The sequence below is a fragment of the Eubalaena glacialis genome, chromosome 10 (assembly GCF_028564815.1).
Source record: "Eubalaena glacialis isolate mEubGla1 chromosome 10, mEubGla1.1.hap2.+ XY, whole genome shotgun sequence".
Taxonomy (NCBI): Eukaryota; Metazoa; Chordata; class Mammalia; order Artiodactyla; family Balaenidae; genus Eubalaena; species Eubalaena glacialis.
Window position 1 is genome coordinate 116,566,122 of NC_083725.1, and position 17,489 is coordinate 116,583,610.

At 35.4% G+C, this 17,489-nt stretch overlaps 1 protein-coding gene and 1 non-coding gene across 2 annotated transcripts in view; one reads left to right on the forward strand and one right to left on the reverse strand.

Annotated features, from left to right (window-relative positions):
• The window catches only part of TOP6BL (TOP6B like initiator of meiotic double strand breaks), a 91,768-nt gene that overhangs the window by 13,882 nt on the left and 60,397 nt on the right, over window positions 1–17,489 (forward strand). The gene's annotated exons all lie outside the window — the stretch shown is intronic.
• TRNAE-UUC (transfer RNA glutamic acid (anticodon UUC)) lies at window positions 6,374–6,445 on the reverse strand. The gene has a single exon. It is a non-coding gene; the product is annotated as a tRNA-Glu (tRNA).

Here is a 17,489-nt window from a genome sequence, read left to right on the forward strand (position 1 = left end):
ATTCTTTTTTACACTGAAGTCATGATATTCTTTTAAATAGTTCTTTTAGTAGTTCTAAAGTTTTAAAATTATATTTAATTATTATTATAATTATAATTAATCTAGAGTTTATGTTTATTTATGATACAAGTTAGGAATCTAATTTAAATCTTTTCCTTTCCCCAATAATTTGTGTTATTATTCTTTCATAAACTAGGGCTCTATATATGCTTGGGTCTGTTTCTGGGTGCTCTAGTCTTTATGTCTGTCCCTAGGCCGGTATCATAGAGTCTTATTTCCTAAAGCTTTAGAATTAATCTTGTTGTATGATAGGGCAAATCCCCCCTCCTTATTTTTTTACAGAATTGCCTTTGGTTTTTAAAACCATTATCTTGCTTATGAATTTTTTTAAAAATTTATTTATTTTTGGCTGCTTTGGGTCTTCGTTGCTGCGCGCGGGCTTTCTCTAGTTGAGGCGGGCGGGGGCTACTCTTTGTGGTGCGCGGGCTTCTTATTGCGGTGGCTTCTCTTGTTGCGGAGCACGGGCCCTAGGCACGTGGGCTTCAGTATTTGTGGCACGTGGGCTCAGTAGTTGTGGCTCCCGGGCTCTAGAGCGCAGGCTCAGTAGTTGTGGCGCACGGGCTTAGTTGCTCCGTGGCATGTGGTATCTTCCCGGACCAGGGCTCGAACCCGTGTCTCCTGCATTGGCAGGCGGATTCCCAACCACTGCGCCACCAGGGAAGTCCCGCCTATGAATTTTATAGTTAGTTAAGTTCCATGAAAAATCTTATTGTGATCTTGATTGTTATTATTCAGAATTTGTGTGTTAATTTGGTAGCAATTAGCATTTTTATAGTATTAAGTGTTTCTGTGAGTTGATATACTTTATCATTTACTTAGATCTTCTTTTTCTTAAAAAAAATGTTATTTAATTTTAATTGTCACAACTGGGAGGTAGGCCCTATAATCTCCAGTATATAGATTCTAGAGAATAAGGGACTTTCCCAAGAGCACCTGGCTAGTAAAGCCGAAGCCTGCCTGACTCCAGAGGCCATTTTGCTAGATTTTATTATTTGTTTGAAATATTTTCTTCTCTCCCTATGGGCTAGGCCATGTAACTTGCTTGGGCCAGTGAAATGTGAATGGAAGTAATGTGCACCACCTCCCAGGAGAAGCTTTAAGACCCAGTGTGTTTTTCGGTCATAGCTCCTTTTCTTCTGCTATGAGGCTAGGATGCCAGGCTAGGATGCCTATGATGGAAGGTGCTCCTTTAGCCTGGATCCTGCTTTGGAGTGACTCCTTTTTGTGCTTGCCTGGCATGCTGCAACCTCTTAGTTGGTTTCTAGAGTTCTCAAAAAGGCAATTTGATATTGTTGTTAAGTTTGGTATCTCCAAGGGAGAGTGAGGGCTTGAGACTTGCTCTTCTGCCATCTTGCTGACGTCATTCCTATTTAGATCTTCTTTTATGTTAACACTTCGTAATTCTTTTCATAAGTCCTAGACATCTTTTGTTGTATTTATTCCTAATATCTTATAGTTTTTATTGCTATTGTGAGTGGTATTCATTTTTTCAATATTACTGACTCGAACTGTTATAAATTTTGATAATTTATCTGTAGGTTCTGTTGGATCTTCTATAAGGACAATCAAAGCAGTTCTAAATTCTTACCGTTTTTTTCTTTTCATTTTCACTTCTTTTATGGCTTATTTCTTTTCCTTGTCATATTGCATTAGCTAGAACAATATTAGTATTGGGTAGAAGAGCACAGGTGATATTAGGCATCTGTGTCTTGCCTTCCTTCAATGATATTACTTAAAATTCTACCATAAAGTATGATTTTACTATAGTTTTTGATATTTGCTCCTTGTTAGGTTAAGGAATTTCTCTTCTCTTTTTAATTTGCCAGTAGTGTTTGTTATAAATGAGTATTGTATTTTCAAAAGTGCTTTTTCTACATCTTTTGGGATTATGATATGGTTTTTTAAGTCTTTAATCTATTAATATGATGAGTTATGGTGATAGACTTTCTGATAAAACCACCCTTGCTGGTTGTATCACAATTTCATTATATAATTGTTATATATCCTGGATTTAACTTTTGCATCTATATTCCTAGTGAGATTGGTTTATATTGTCCTTGTCTTATTTTGGTATCAAGATTATACTAGCTTTGTAAAATGAGTTGAGTAGGTTTATCCATTTCTGTTCTCGAACTTTTTGTATCTGTCCTCTGAAAATTTGGTAAAATTACCCTGTAAAAAAATCATTTGAACCTGGTATTTTGGGGGTGTGGGAGGTGAAGAAGGAATTATTTTTGATAACCAACTTGCTTTCTTTAATAATGTTTGGCTTGTTAAGTTTTCTATTTCCCCTAGAGTCAATTTTGGAAATACAGTTGATCCTTGAACAACATGGCGGGTTGGGCTGCCGACCCCCCACACAGTCGAAAATCTGCTACTGTTATCTCTGCCTCAAAAACAAATGAATTGATAAATGACTCACCCAAGGGCAGGAAGTTGAAACAGTTTGGATAGAATCAGGACTCAAACCCTAGTTCTTTTGATTTCACATATTGTGATCTCTAATCAGACACAAACTTTTCCCCACATTTAATTAAAGATCTGTAAAATGAAAACGCAGGTACTATAGTTATTGAAAAAAAATCAGCATATAAGTGGACCCACGCAGTTCAAATGCGTGTTGTTCAAGGGTCAACTGTATATATATATTAAAAAAAAAAATGCATGTGCACACACACACACACACACATACATTATCCCTTATTCCTTTTAATTCATTCATCCAGTACATATTTATTGAGCACCTGCTATGTGTTCGGCATTTCATCTTAGTTTTCAGATTAATTGATGTGAAGTTATTTATAGTATTCTTTAAAAAAATTTTTTTTATTATTCTTTTTTGGCTGCTGGTTGGGTCTTTGTTGCTGCACGTGGGCTTTCTCTAGTTGCGGCGAGCGGGGGCTGCTCTTCGATGTGGCGTGGGGACGTCTCATTATGGTGGCTTCTCTTGTTGCAGAGCACGGGCTCTAGGTGCGCAAGCTTCAGTAGTTGCAGCATGCCGGCTCAGTAGTTGTGGCACGCGGGCCCTAGAGCGCGTGGGCTTCAGTAGTAGCGGCACGTGGGCTCAGTAGTCGTGGCTTGCAGGCTCTAGAGTGCAGGCTCAGTAGTTGTGGCACATGGGCTTAGTTGCTCTGTGGCATGTGGGATCTTCCCGGACCAGGGATCGAACCCATGTCCCTTGCATTGGCAGGCAGATTCTTAACCACTGCACCACCAGGGAAGTCCTATAGTATTCCTTTATGATTTAAAAATATTTGTACTCTTATCTCTTTGGGGTTTCTTATGTTGTTTTTGCGCCTTCTCTTTTTCTTGATGGTGGTAATGATAACACTAATAGCAAACATTTCATTTTAAACACAAAAAGGTTAAGTAACTTGTTCAAAGTCACAAATCTATTAACTGATTGAGTGGGTTATATGAACCCAGACAGACTGGCTCCAGAGGCTATGTCTTAACCACTATTCCATAGTATTTTGGTCTACTATACAGTATTCTGTTTTGCTAGAGGTTTGACTATGTATTAACTTTTCAGATAATCAACTCTTTATTTATGCTCAATGAATGGATAGATATTAATTTCTCTCTTTCTTTGACAACTTCTCACTTCACGCTTATACCACAAGTTGAAGAAATCTGTAGCCTGTATCATTTTTGGTGGTTGAGTTGTTGAGGTTGTGTGAAGAGGTAAGTGTAGGCTTGGAAGAATGATCATGTTTTTCTTCCTCCATTTTCAATCTACATCTTTTTGTTTGGGGTAGTATGAGGCTCAGGTGCATGTTCCTTTGTTAGGTACTTGAGTGACCACACCTTTGTTGACTGGCTTGCTTGGCTGGGCGAGCCAACTGGATATGCAGCAATGGCCATTAGTCTCTCTGCTTTTTGAGGGAGTGAATGAAGATTTGACAGTGTTTCTGAAAGGTTGCTGATTCTCCATTATAATGTCCTGCTTTCTATTTCCTTCTCTAAAGCATGTCTGGGGTTGTTTTATAATGTGGAAATAATTAGCCAATTTAACTAATTACATCAAGCCACAGAGCCAGCCAAAGAACTTTTCATCTTTTGGCTTAATTAGCCTCATTCTTTAAAATGTTTGGTATTACTATTGTTACTTTATTCACTGGTTAAAGGCAAGAAAACCAAATAATTACTGGTTTGCTGAGTCTGTTGGGAAACAACAACAGACAGCCGGATCTCAACTTTTGCCATCATCAGAGAAATTATTTTTAAATGGTACTTTTTGTTATAGAAGCAATATAGCCCATTTTAGAAAATTAGGGGAAAGTAGGGAAAAGGAAAAAACTTCTCACAAACTTTTCCCCCATGTATTTTTAATATAGTTGTAATCACAATATATACACAATTTTGTCCTACTACTTTTTTTTCACTTAACGTGTCAGCATTTTTCATGTTATGACAGTCTTCTAGTCATTATTTTTAATGGATAAGTTGTCCATAAGAAGATGTATCATAAATTAAGTAACCATTTTATATTTTTAGGCTTTTAGGCTTGTTCTTTCTTTTTTCCCATTACTATGAATAGCAATATATTGTAGAGGTTAAGAACTCATACTGTGTATCCTTGAGCAAGTTATTTGATCTTTTGAAAAATACCTACCTCATAAAGCTGTTTTGAGGATTAAACCAGGTAATACACATAATGCATGTGGCATAGTGGTTATTCTGAGTGCATAGTTCTCAATAAGTGCTAATTAATGTTAATGTCTCTGGGATGAGTATCTTAATGCATATAGCTTTTTACTTAATTGAAAAATTTAGGACTAATTTCCTGAAGTAGATTTAAGTTGATTAAAGTCTATATTTTTATGGCTCTTGAAATTGCTTTTTAGAAAGTTGTATCATGTAATAGTAGCATTTGTATATGAGGATATTAACTTCCTGTACTTTGCTAGCATTAGGAATTTCAATTACTTAAACTATTTTAGCCAATTTACTAGTTAATTAACAGGTATATAGTTTTAATTCATATATTTTTGAAACTTTTTATAAGTGTTTACTATCTGTACTTTCTTTTTTCTGAACTTTTTCCATGTTTTTAGGGAAAAACTTCTAAGATGAAGTTTAAAATAAATTCAGCCATTAGCTCTGTGCTATGGTCTGAATGTTTGTGTCCCCCTAAAATTCACATGTTGAAATCCTAATGGCCAATGTGATGGTATTAGGAGATGGGACCTTTGGGAGGTGCTTAAGTCATGAGGGTGGAGCCCTCACAAATGGGATTAATGCCCTTATAAAAAAAGAACTGACAGAGTTCTCCAGGTTCTTCTGCCATATGAAAATACAATGAGAAATTTGTAATCCAAAAAAGAGCCCAGAACCCGACCATACTGGCAGTATGATCTTGGACTTCCAGACTCCAGAACTGTGAGAAATAAATTTCTGTTCTTTATAAGCAATTCAATCTGTCTTATTTTGTTATAGCAGCCCAAAGGGACTAAGATAACTGTGTAAGTTGTATTTTTAGGCTTGACACTATGATGTACAAATCATTGAGATTCAGTTTCTCTGTTATAATGCCATTTTGTTTCAAGATGCACAGTTGGCTATGGAATGATAGGTCTAATGTAATGATTTCCTAAATCTCATTTTCTTCTAATACTCTACTGATACAAGAATATCACTATGGATGTTCTTTTTTTTTTTTTAATAAATTTATTTATTTATTTTTGGCTGCGTTGGGTCTTCATAGCTGTGCGCGGGCTTTCTGTAGTTGCGGCGAGCAGGGGCTACTCTTCGTTGCGATGCACGGGCTTCTCATTGCGGTGGCTTCTCTTGTTGTGGAGCACGGGCTCTAGGCACGTGGACTCAGTAGTTGTGGCTCGAGGGCTCTAGAGCACAGGCTCAGTAGTTGTGGCACACGGGCTTAGTTGCTCCACAGCATGTGGGATCTTCCTGGACCAGGCTCGAACCCATGTCCCCTGCATTGGCAGGTGGATTCTTAACCATTGTGCCACCAGGGAAGTCCCCAGCATGGTATATTTTTTTATTTTTCACTTTGAGTAAGAATTTTCTTATCTCACAAGGTCTTTAAGAATATCATTTAAAAATCATAGTAGAGGTTCTAGCCAATGTAACAAGGCAAGAAAAATAAGTACAAGGCATAGAAGTTGGAAAGGCAGAAGTAAAACAGTCTTTATTTTTAAATGATATAATTTTTTTAATGTACAAAATCCTAGGGAATCTACAAAATAAATATTAGAAGAAATATGTGAATTTAGCAAGGTCACAGGATACATGGTAAATATACAAAAAGATTTTTGTTTTTGGCTGCGCCATGTGGCTTGTGGGATCTTAGTTCCCTGACTAGGGATTGAACCCAGGCCCTGGCAGTGAAAATGCCAAGTCCTAACCACTGGACCACCAGGGAATTCCTCCAAAAGATTTTTTTTATACTAGCAGCTAACAATTGGAAAATAAAATTTAAAAATAGTTCCATTTATAATAGCATCAAAAAATATGAAACACATAGGGATAGATTTAATGTAAAAAGTAAAAGATCTTTGCTGAAAACTATAAAACATTGCCAAGAGAAATTAAACAATAAATGGAGAGATATATCATGTTTATAGACTGGAAAGTTCAATATTACTAAGATGTCCATTCTCCCCAAATTGATCTATGGAGTCAACACAATCATAATATCAGCAGACTTTCTGTAGAAATTCACAAACTGGTTAAAAATTTTACATGACCTGATAAGCAGTTATAACAATAACAAGCTTGCAGGATACAAGGATAGTATACAAAAGTCAATTGGTTTCCTATATGCAAGCAATGAACAAGTGGAATTTTAAATTGAAAACACATTACCATTTACATTAGCACCATAAAAAACAAAATACTTAGATATAAAGCAAAAAAAAAAAAACCCACAAAAACCCAAAACCTATGTATAAGAGCTATATGAGAAAAACTATAAAGCTCTGATGAAATATATCAGAGAAGAACTAAATAAATGGAGAGATGTTCCATGTTATGGATAGGAAGATTAAATATTGTCAAGGTGTCAGTTCTTCCCAACTTGATCTATAGATCCAGTGCAATCCAAATAAAAATTCCAGCAAATTATTTTGTGAATATCAACAAAATGATTCTGAAGTTTACATGGAGAGGCAAAAGACTCAGAGTAGCCAATTCAATATTAAAGGAGAACAAAGTCAGAGGACTGATACTACGTGACTTCAAGACTTATAAAGCTACAGTAATCAGGACAGTGTGGTGTTGTTGAAAAAATAGACAAATAGATCGATGGAACAGAATAGAGATCCCAGAAACAGGGCCCAGAACAGAAAGAATAGAGAGCCCACATAAATATAGTCAACTGATCGTTGACAAAGGAGGACAGGCATTACAATGGAGCAAAGATAGATTTTTCAACAAATGGTACTGGAACAACTGGACATCCACATGCAAATAAATAAATAAATAAAAGAATCTAGACACAGATGTTACACCTTCATAAAAATCAATGAAAATGGATCATGAACCTAAATGTAAAACACAAAACTATAAAACTCCTAGAAATTAATATAGGAGAAAACATAGATGACCTTGGGTATAAAGGTGACTTTTTAGATACAACATCAAAGGCATGATCCATGAAAGAAATAATTGATAAACTGGGCCTCATTGAAATTAAAAAGTTCTGTTCCGTGGAAGACAATCTCAAGGGAATGAAAAGGCAAGTCACAGACTGGAAGGTAATATTTGCAAAAGACATATCTGATAAAGGACTGTTATCCAAAATATACAAAGATCTCTTAAAATTCAACAATAAGAAAACAATCCAGTTTTTAAAAAATGAGCAGAAGACTTGAACAGGCACCTCACCAAAGAAGATATACAGATGGCAAGTAAGCATATGAAAAAATGCTCCACATTATTATGTCATTAGAGACATGCAAATGAAAACGAGATACCACTACACACCTATTAGAATGGCCAAAACCCATTGACAACACTGGCAACAAATGCTGATAAAGATGTGGAGCAATAGGAACTCTCTTTCATTGCTGCAGCCACTTTGGAAGGCAGTTTGGCAGTTTCTTATGAAAGTAAACATATTCTTAACATATGATCCAGTAATCGTGCTCCTTGGTATTTACCCAAATGAATTGAAAACTTAAGTCCACAAATGGGAGTATGGATATATGAGAACTCTCTGTACTTTTCCTCAATTTTTCACTCAAGACTGCTCTAAAAAATAAGGGTTATTAATTTTTTAAAAATAGAAAAATATATGGAAATGAAAAGGAGCCAGAAACAGGCTCATACTTATATGGTTATTTGATTTTTTTTAAAAAATAAAGGCACAAAAGCAATCCATCAAGGAAAAGAAAGTCTTTTCAACAAATGTTGCTGGAATGACCATATGTCTATAAGGAAAAAAAATGAACCTTGACATCTACTGCAGATCACACACAAAAATTAGAAATGGAAGATAGACCTAAAAATAAAAGCTAAGAAGATTCTTGAAGAAAACAAAGGAGAATATCCTTTAACCTAAAAGTAGGCAAAATCTTAGGGCATAGAAATAAGTAACCATAAAAGAAAAAAATTGATAAACTTCATCAAAATAAAAAACTTTTGCTCATCAAAAGATATTAAGAAAGTGAATATGTTAACCATAGTTGTGAGAAAATATTTGCAAAACATGTCTGGCAACAGGCTTTTATCCATAATATCCATAATATAAAAACAGCTTCTAAAACTTAATAATAAAAAAAAGACATCCTGATTAAAACAAAAACAAAAACAGGCCAAACACTGCACACCTACTAGGATAGCAGTGATGACGAAGACAGTGATGATGATGATGATGATTATGGGAGGAGAATGGGAAGTTGGGTGAAATAGGTGAAGGGGATTAAGAGATACAAACTTCCAGTTATAAGATAAATAAGTCACGGGAATGTAATGCACAGCATAGGAAATATAGTCAGTAATATTGTAATAACCTTGTATGGTGACAGAATGTTACTAGACTTATTGTGGTGGTCAATTTGTAATGTGTATAAATTCAAATCACTATGTTGTATGCCTGAAACTAATATAATATTGTATGTCAACTATACTTCAATAAAAAAAGAATAATAATGAAAATAACAAATGTTGACAAGTATGTGGTGAAACTGGAACCTTTGAACATTGTTGATGGGAATGTAAAATAATTCAGCCACCATGGAAGAAAGTTTGGGAGTCCCTCAAAAAGCTAAATATAGAATTGCCATACAATTCCACTCCTATGGATATGCCTAAAGGAGTTGAAAGCAGGGATTTAAAATAGATACTTGTACGCCAGTGTTCATTGCAGTATCATTCACAATAACCCAACGGTGGAAGCAACCCAGTGTCCATCAATTTATGAATGAATAAACAAATTGTGATATATATATATATATGAATATTATTCAGCTATGAAAAGGAATGAAGTTCTGATACGTGTTACAACATGGATTAACCTTGAAAACATTATGCTAAGTGAAATACGCCGGACACAAAGGACAAATAATGTGTGATTCTACTAATATGAAATATCTAGAACAGGCAAATTCATAGAAACAGAAAGTGGATTAGAGGTTACCAGAGATGGGAGGGGGGGAGAATGGGGACTTACAGCTTAATCGTCGCAGAGTTTCTGTTTGGGATGATGAAAAAGTTTTAGAAATAGATAGTGGTGATGGTTGTACAACATTGTGAGTGTAATTAGTGACACTGAATTGTATACTTTAAGATAGTTAAAATGGCAAATTTTGTTATATGTATATTTTACCACAACTTAAAAACTAATAATGTAATATACCCCCAAACCACTGAATTGTACACGTTAAATGGATGAATTGTATGATATGTGAATTGTATCTCAATAAAGCTATTTTTTTCTTTCTTTTTAAAAAATATTTATTTATTTATGTGTTTGGCTCGCCGGGTCTTAGTTGCGGCATGTGGGATCTTCGTTGCCACGTGCGGGATCTTTTTAGTTGCGGCATGCGGGCTCTAGTTCCGGGCCAGGGATTGAACATGGGCCCCCTGCAATGGGAGTGTGGAGTCCAGAAGTTGGGACAGTTCCAAATCTATTTTTTTTCTTAGTGGGCCAAAGATTTGAATAGATACTTCACAAAAGAAAGTATCTGAATGGCCATTAAGCACATGAAGAAGTGCTTACCATCATCAGTCACCAGAGATTGTAAATTAAATTCACAATCCACCAGAATAGCTAAAATTAAAAAACGCCAGATGTTAGCAAGGATGTAGAACAATCAGATTTCTGATATAATGCTGGTGGGAGTGTAAAATGGTACAACCACTTTGGAAAACTGTTTGACAGTTTCTTATGAAGTGAAACATATACCTATGCCATGACCCATCAATTTCATTTCTAGGTATTTACCCAAGAGAAATGAAACTGTTTGTCCAAAACAAGTTTACACCAGCTGTTCATAGCAGCTTTATTAAAAATAGCCAAAAACTGGAAAAATCCAAATGTCCAACAAGAGAATGGATAAATAAGTTGGGTGTATACATGTAATGGAATGCTAGTCAGGAATAAAAAGGAATGAATTACAGGCATACCTTGGATATTTTGCAAGTTCAATTTCAGACCACTCTGATAAAAAAAAAACTCAATAAAGCGAGTCACACGAATTTTTTGCTTTCCCAGTGCATATAAAAGTTATGTTTACACTATACATAGTCTATTAAGTATGCAACAGCATTATGTCTAAAAATATACATACCTTAATTTAAAAATACTTTATTACTAAAAAATGCTAACCATCATCTGAACCTTCAGCTAGTCATAATCTTTTTGCAGTAGTACAATAACATCAAAGATCACTGATCACAGAGCACCGTAACATAATAATAATGAAAAAGTTTGAAATACTGCAAAAATTATCAAAATGTGACACAGACACTAAGTAAGCAAATGCTGTTGGAAAAATGGCACCAATAGACTAGCTCCATGCAGGGTTGCCACAAACCTTCAATTTGTAAAAAAAATACAGTATCTGTGAAGTGCAATAAAGTGAAACAATAAAATGAGGTATGTCTGTGCATTAATCTCACAGACATTATGCTGAGAAAGAAAATGCACACAAAAGAATCACTGTATATGGATTTCATTTATATAAAGTTCAAGAACAGTGAAACTAAACTAATGAAAAAACTTTTAAATGATTGCCTCTGAGAAGTGTTCACTGAGAAAAAAGCAATTAGGAATTTTCTGGGATGATGGAAATGTTCTGTATCTTGATGGAGCATGAGTTACCTGGTTATATGCATTTGTCAAAACTCTGCAAGTTGTACACTTAAGATTTGTGCATTATATTGTATGTAAAGTTTACCTAAATAAAAGAACTATAAACAAATGTTGAAATCTAGTTAGTAGGTTTGCTTTGCAGAGATAAGGTTTAACAACTCTGAAACTACTTCCTGTGTATTCTAGCTTGATAAATTGAGTAAATATATTGAGATTAATAGGAACGTGATTTTTCACTGTTGGATAAAGAAGTTACAAGTATGGAAAGGTGGCAGACTAAAATGCGCCCTGTGGAATTAGAACTCATGGTTCCAACTGTATAGTATATATTACATATGATAGATAAATATAGAAACAGAGAGATATGTGTGTGTATCCTAGCTTTGTCTGTTGAGAGAGCCTAGAAATAATAATATCCCAATAGCAATTGCTTAGCTCTCAAATCTTGGTTTCCAACCACCCTTCTCCACTAAAAAGAACTAGAACTCCTTGGGGAAAACACTGATTCCAGGATTGGGGTAGGGAGAATACAAGATGAGCCTAGAATATCCTTGATTTTATTATTTTTTTTAAATTTATTTATTTTATTTATTTTTGGCTGCATTGGGGCTTTGTTGCTGAGCGCGGGCTTTCTCTAGTTGTGGCGAGTGGGGGCTACTCTTCGTTGTGGTGCGTGAGCTTCTCATTGCTGTGGCTTCTTTTGTTGCAGAGCATGGGCTCTAGGCACGTGGGCTTCAGTAGTTGTGGCTTGTGGGCTCTAGAGCACAGGCTCAGCAGTTGTGGCACACGGGCCTAGTTGCTCCGCGGCATGTGAGATCTTCCCGGACCAGGGCTCGAACCCATGTTCTCTGCATTGGGAGGATTCTTAACCACTGTGCCACCAGGGAAGCCCCCGTATCCTTGAAATTAAGGAATTCCTTGAAGGTGATGTGGACAGACACACAAGCCAGCTTGAAGGGACTTCCATTGACCAAATATGGGACAATAATATATGGTAAATAATGATAGTAAGAGATTATAACTCAGTGAATAAAATAAGAACACATGACTCCATACTGATGTAAATAAATAAGGAGAAAGGAAAGCTGTTCTTTACAGGTAGAATGCCAACTAATAAGTGTCGAAAAGATAAAGGACTTAGGAAATCATCAATGGATGCTAACACTAATGAGTACAACTTTAATGAGGAACAGATACATAATTTGTGGAGATTACTTTGAAAATATTTATCAATTACAAGGGGAAAATACTAACTTTTGCAGTAAAGGAATCTATGGGACATGTTAACCAAAAGATCAAAGTTAACATCACCAATGTTGGAACAAACTGTTATCATATGCTTCCTGATATGTGCTGAGAAGGACACAACATCACTTTTGTGGTATTTCTGCAAAAATTGCATAACCTGAATATTTTAAGGAACAAGCAGATGATCCAATTTGAGGGATATTCTATAAAAAAATTGGTCTGAACTCTTCAAAAATGTCAAGACCAGGAAAGGCAGAGAAATAAAGGAGAGTAAGACTGAAAACTAAATGTAATGTGCAATACTGGATTGAATTCTGGGCCAGGAAAAGATAGCTATAGAGGACATTATTAGGATAATTGCTAAAATTTGAATATGGACGATGGATTAGATAATAATACTATATACATTCATACTAAATTTCCTATTTTGATAATTATACTGAGATTATATAAGAGACTTTCTTCTTAGAACATAAGCACTGAATTATTTTAGGGATAAAGGGACACAATGTCTCCAGTTTATTCTCAATTGGTTCAAGAAAAAATATGCATACATACACACACAGAGAAAGAGAAAGAGGATAAAGCAAATGTGTCAAAATATACAATTTCTAAATCTGGGTAAAGGGTATATGAGAGTTCCTGGTACTATTCTTGCAACTTTTCTGTAAGTTTGAAATTATATAGTAACAAGTTACAAAAATTTATACTATTCCATTGAAAGGTTATAATAATTTTTTAAGCTTTCCCCTCTTTCAGGATGTTTGGTGATTTCCAATTTTATGGTATTATAAATAATACTTTGATGAAATTATTAAATTGTTCTCCATAAAATTATTGCAATTTACATTTTTACTATCAATGTATACAAACACCTGTCTGATCCCCTTCTTACCAGTATTGTGCACTACTACTTCAAAGAAGACTTTGTTAATTTGATAGGCAGAATATTGCCTTTCATATTTTAGATATTTAAAACACTAAAAAAAAAATATTTCAAAAGTGGGAGTTCCCTGGCAGTCCAGTGGTTAGGACTCAGAGCTTTCACTGCTGTGGCCTGAGTTCGATCCCTGGTCGGGGAACTAAGATCCCGCAAATCGCATGGTGCAGCCAAAAAAAAAAATTTCAAAAGCAATTCCCATTATTATTAAAAAAAAAAAAAAAAACTAAAGGTGAAAAATAATTATAATATTATACATATTTATAATATAATCTCAGAGGCAATCATACTTTGAAAACCTTGGCATACCTTCTTTCAGATTACCATAGTGGGGTGTGTGTGTGTGTGTGTGTGTGTGTGTGTGTGTTTCTATTTCTACTTAGAAAAAAACTAGAATTATTGTATCTCATTTTAACTTGCATTTAATACAAGTGAAATGACTGTCTTATGTTTATTCATTTGTTTATTTCTTTGTTGAATGTTTGTTCACATTTTTTGCTCATTTTCCCCTTTAGGATCTTAGTGCTTTTCTATTTGATACAAAGTTCTATCCTGTGTATAGTAAGTATAGTAAACCTCTTTGTCATTGTTGGCAATTATTCTCTTAGTTTTTTGTTTGTGCAGTATTTTAATTTTGAGTGAGTTTTAAAAAATTTTTGTTTTTAGAATTTTATTTATTTTTTTATACAGCAGGTTCTTATTAGTTATCCATTTTATACATATTAGTGTATATATGTCAGTCCCAATCTCCCAATTCATCACACCACCACTCCCCCCCCACCACCACTTTCCCCCCTTGGTGTCCATACGTTTGTTCTCTACATCCGTGTCTCTATTTCTAACCTGCAAACTGGTTCATCTGTACCATTTTTCTAGGTTCCACATATATGCATTAATATATGATATTTGTTTTTCTCTTTCTGACTTACTTCACTCTGTATGACAGTCTCTAGATCCATCCACGTCTCTACAAATGACCCAATTTCGTTCCTTTTTATGGCTGAGTAATACTCCATTGTATATATGTACCACATCTTCTTTATCCATTTGTCTGTTGATGGGCATTTAGGTTGCTTCCATGACCTGGCTATTGTAAATAGTGCTGCAATGAACATTGGGGTGCATGTGTCTTTTTGAATTATGGTTTTCTCTGGGTATATACCCAGTAGTGGGATTGCTGGGTCATATGGTAATTCTATGTTTACTTTTTTAAGGAACCTCCATACTGTTCTCCATAGTGGCTGTATCAATTTACATTCCCATCAACAGTGCAAGAGGGTTCCCTTTTCTCCACACCCTCTCCAGCATTTGTTGTTTGTAGATTTTCTGATGATGCCCATTCTAACTGGTGTGAGGTGATACCCATTGTAGTTTTGATTTGCATTTCTCTAATGATTAGTGATGTTGAGCAGCTTTTCATGTGCTTCTTGGCCATCTGTATGTCTTCTTTGGAGAAATGTCTATTTAGGTCTTCTGCCCATTTTTTGATTGGGTTGTTTGTTTCTTTAATATTGAGCTGCATGAGCTGTTTATATATTTTGGAGATTAATCCTTTGTCCGTTGATTCGTTTGCAAAAATTTTCTCCCATTCTGAGGATTGTCTTTTCGTCTTGTTTGTAGTTTCCTTTGCTGTGCAAAAACTTTTAAGTTTCAGTAGGTCCCATTTGTTTATTTTTGTTTTTATTTCCATTACTCTAGGAGGTGGATCAAAAAAGATCTTGCTGTGATTTATGTCAAAGAGTGTTCTTCCTGTGTTTTCCTCTAAGAGTTTTATAGTGTCCGGTCTTACATTTAGGTCTCTAATCCATTTTGAGTTTATTTTTGTGTATGGTGTTAGGGAGTGTTCTAATTTCATTCTTTTACATGTAGCTGTCCAGTTTTCCCAGCACCACTTATTGAAGAGACTGTTTTTTTCTCCATTGTATATCCTTGCCTCCTTTGTCATAGATTATTAGTTGACCATAGGTGCGTGGCTTTATCTCTGGGCTTTCTTTTTTTTTCAGTTTTTATTTTCATTTATTTTTATTTTTACACAATTTTATTTGCAGAACATTTTATAGCATACCCCCTCCATTTATCGCATGCATGGATTTTTTTTTAACATCTTTATTAGAGTATAATTGCTTTACAATGGTGTGTCAGCTTCTGCTTTATAACAAAGTGAATCAGTTATATATATACATATGTCTCCATATCTCTTCCCTCTTGCATCTCCCTCCCTCCCACCCTCCCTATCCCACCCCTCTAGGTGGTCACAAAGCACCGAGCTGATCTTCCTGTGCTATGCGGCTGCTTCCCACTAGCTATCTATTTTACGTTTGGTAGTGTATATATGTCCATGCCACTCTCTCACTTTGTCCCAGGTTACCCTTCCCCCTCCCTGTATCCTCAAGTCCATTCTCTAGTAGGTCTGCATCTTTATTCCCATCTTGCCCCTAGGTTCTTCTGACCATTTTCTTTTTTTTTCTAGATTCCATATATGTGTTAGCATACAGTATTTGTTTTTCTTTCTGACTTACTTCACTCTGTATGACAGACTCTAACTCCATCCACCTCACTACAAATACCTCCATTTCGTTTCTTTTTATGGCTGAGTAATATTCCATTGTATATATGTGCCACATCTTCTTTAGCCATTCATCTGTTGATGGACACTTAGGTTGCTTCCGTGTCCTGGCTATTGTAAATAGAGCTGCAATGAACATTTTGGTACATGACTCTTTTTGAATTATGGTTTTCTCAGGGTATATGCCCAGTAGTGGGATTGCTGGGTTGTATGGTAGTTCTATTTTTAGTTTTTTAAGGAAACTCCATACTGTTCTCCATAGTGGCTGTATCAATATACATTCCCACCAACAGTGCAAGAGGGTTCCCTTTTCTCCACACCCTCTCCAGCGTTTATTGTTTGTAGATTTTTTGATGATGGCCATTCTGACCAGTGTGAGATGATATCTCATTGTAGTTTTGATTTGCATTTCTCTAATGATTAATGATGTTGAGCATTCTTTCATGTGTTTGTTGGCAATCTGTATATCTTCTTTGGAGAAATGTCTGTTTAGGTCTTCTGCCCATTTTTTGATTGGGTTATTTGTTTTTTTGATATTGAGCTGCGTGAGTTGCTTGTATGTTTTGGAGATTAATCCTTTGTCAGTTGCTTCATTTGCAAATATTGTCTCCCATTCTGAGGGTTGTCTTTTTGTCTTGTTTATGGTTTCCTTTGCTGTGCAAAAGCTTTTACGTTTCATTAGGTCCCATTTGTTTATTTTTGTTTTTATTTCCATTTCTCTAGGAGGTGGGTCAAAAAGGATCTTGCTGTGATTTATGTCATAGAGTGTTCTGCCTATGTTTTCCTCTAAGAGTTTGATGGTGTCTGGCCTTACATTTAGGTCTTTAATCCATTTTGAGTTTATTTTTGTGTATGGTGTTAGGGAGTGTTCTAATTTCATTCTTTTACATGTAGCTGTCCAGTTTTCCCAGCACCACTTATTGAAGAGGCTGTCTTTTCTCCACTGTATATTCTTGCCTCCTTTATCAAAGATAAGGTGACCATAGGTGCGTGGGTTTATCTCTGGGCTTTCTATCCTGTTCCATTGATCTATATTTCTGTTTTTGTGCCAGTACCATATTGTCTTGATTACTGTAGCTTTGTAGTATAGTCTGAAGTCAGGGAGTTTGATTCCTCCAGCTCCATTTTTTTCCTTCAAGACTGCTTTGGCTATTCAGGGTCTTTTGTGTCTCCATACAAATTTTAAGATTTTTTGTTCTAGTTCTGTAAAAATTGCCATCGGTAACTTGATAGGGATTGCATTGAATCTGTAGATTGCTTTGGGTAGTATAGTCATTTTCACAATATTGATTCTTCCAATCTAAGCACATGGTATATCTCTCCATCTGTTTGTATCTTTAATTTCTTTCATCAGTGTCTTATAGTTTTCTGTATACAGGTCTTTTGTCTCCCTAGGT